The sequence below is a fragment of the Brassica oleracea genome, chromosome C3 (genome assembly GCF_000695525.1).
Source record: "Brassica oleracea var. oleracea cultivar TO1000 chromosome C3, BOL, whole genome shotgun sequence".
Taxonomy (NCBI): Eukaryota; Viridiplantae; Streptophyta; class Magnoliopsida; order Brassicales; family Brassicaceae; genus Brassica; species Brassica oleracea.
Genome location: NC_027750.1, coordinates 50,943,792 through 50,946,258, shown reverse-complemented (window position 1 = coordinate 50,946,258; position 2,467 = coordinate 50,943,792).

The window sequence follows — 2,467 nt, the reverse complement described above, 5'->3', positions numbered from 1 at the left end:
GTCCACCATAAACTATTTTTAACAAAGTTAAGTAAAACTCTAAAAATAAAATAATTTTGCAACCGTATAATTTTATAAATTTTTCTAGAGTTATTAATTTTTTTAAAAAAATAGTTTATTACAATTCTATATTTTTGAAATTAATTTAGGTAAAGTAAGAAAATGATTTAATTTATTGTTCGATAAATTGTTTAATTTTTTGAATTCAAATTTTATATTTTGTTCCTTACACTATTTGTTTTATATACTAACAACTACCTAAGTAAATACTAAACAACTTCATAAACTTTATCTTTTGAGCATGAAAGTGCTAATAATGCTAATGGTCGATCAAATCATTACGAAAATAATGCATATGAATTCGCCGGTCATTCTTATATCAACTTAATCAAACTGTGTGACTTTCAAATGTTATGTTCATCACCATTATATACAACACGGAAAAACAAAAGTGGTAAAAAATAAACGACAAAATCCCGTACACAAAACTACACAACGATCAATAACTTATCCAGTTCCGCGCTTGTGCGGGGGCTATACCCCTAGTCTAAATAATAGTAACTCAATGAGAACATATAAAAAACGGGCCAACACACTTGGGGCACAAAACTGCGTAATTGGGATCACTACGAGTGTGATTGGAAACAGTTCAGAATAATTAGGTGAAAAATCAATTGAGTAAAAGAGAGGAAAATAAAAGTGGAAACTACAGTAGTAAAACGAACACATTTATTTATTTATATTATTTACTATAAGGGAGTGTATTCAACTAAGAATTTCAAGTAATTTGTATTAAAATGACAAATTTACTGTTATTTAAACATGGATTTTAAAAAACATTTTAAAATTCAATGTTATTGAACTTGTCATTTTATAAAACACTCTGAAATCTATTGTTATTAAACAAAATTTAAGTTGGAGATTTTAGAGTATTTTAATTGTTTCTAGAGTGTTTGATGAGAATTTCTTAGTTATAAAAATAAAAATTCAAATCTCACTGTTTTATATGAGATTCTAGAGTGTTTTAACAAAAATCACACCAAATTCTTTAATTCTCCTGCAATCATCTACAAACTCATTAAAAATCAAATTACTTCAAATTTCAAATTCAATACACCCCCTAAATTCAACTTCAAATAAGAGGGTAAAAAGTTTTACTTCCAAACCATAAGAAAAAAAAATTGGAATAAAATGGAATGACTATTTTTTCTTGTTTTCACCTGATTGGTAGAAAAATATAATAAATGAGAATAAAACACTTTTTGTTATGAACTTAAGGTTTAGGAATCTGTAAGTTGTGTGTATTATTACTTAATCATAAGGTGCCCTTATATATGAGAGTTACAAAGAGATAAAAGAAAAGACATAAATATGGAAAATGTACAAATACAAGGAAAATGAAATAGGGTTTCATTTTCTCTAAAGCCTAAGCCGCCTCTCTCTCCTCTTCTTGCGGCCGCCTCTCTCTCTCTCTCTCTTTAGGGTTGGACCGGCCGACTCTCTCTCTCTCCAAACGGGCCGACTCTCTCTCTAAGATATGGGCCGGTTATGGACATCCACTATATGAATTATAACACTCCTCCTTGGATGCCATAACCATACAGAGTTTGTAATACGCTTTAAATGTTGCCTCATTAAAACCTTACCAGAAAACCCAGTGGGACAAAACCATGGTTAAGGAAAAAGAGTACAACACGTATTACTCCCCCTGTTCTGAACATCACTAAAAATCTTTCAGTCTATATATCCCAATCTCCGTATATGTCCTTCAAGTTGGCGCATCCCAACCTGATGGTTGAGCTTCATGGATACCAATGACTAATGGTCTCAATATCAAGGCAATGCGCCAATAGTACTTAAGGTTAGGGACGTGTATGTCTTTAGTGCCTTATGGTCGAACATGAGCTAAACATATAGGAGATTTTCGGCAAGAACACATGTCCGACCTAGTATGGCTTGTCTATTACATCAAGGCGCCAATGGTACTTGGGTAATAGACTTTACCGGACCAAAGACATATTTCTTGTCCTTCTTGGGACCAAAGGATCCGTGTCCAAGTCAGGGATATTCACGACCATGTCCTTCTTGTGGACCAAACAGATCAGTGTCTAAAACAAGTGATCTCACGCCCATGTACTAGATAATGGGTGAGACTGGTCCACATTAAATCCTTTGATTACCCTTTTCTGTATATACTATTTGATGCACAAGGATTTCATTGTTAATGTACTCAAGCTGTAGTCCCAAACAAAACTTTGTTTTCCATGATCTTTCATCTCAAACTCTTTCTTGAGATATTCAATTGTTTGGGAAATTGTACTCAGAGGTTCCTAGAATATTCAGATCATATACTTTGATGATTATCAATATTGTTCTCGAGAACTTGTTGTACTTTCAGCTCAATACCCTCTAGTACTTTCATTATCCAGTGGATCATATAAATATGCAGCCACTACATCAATTTGCT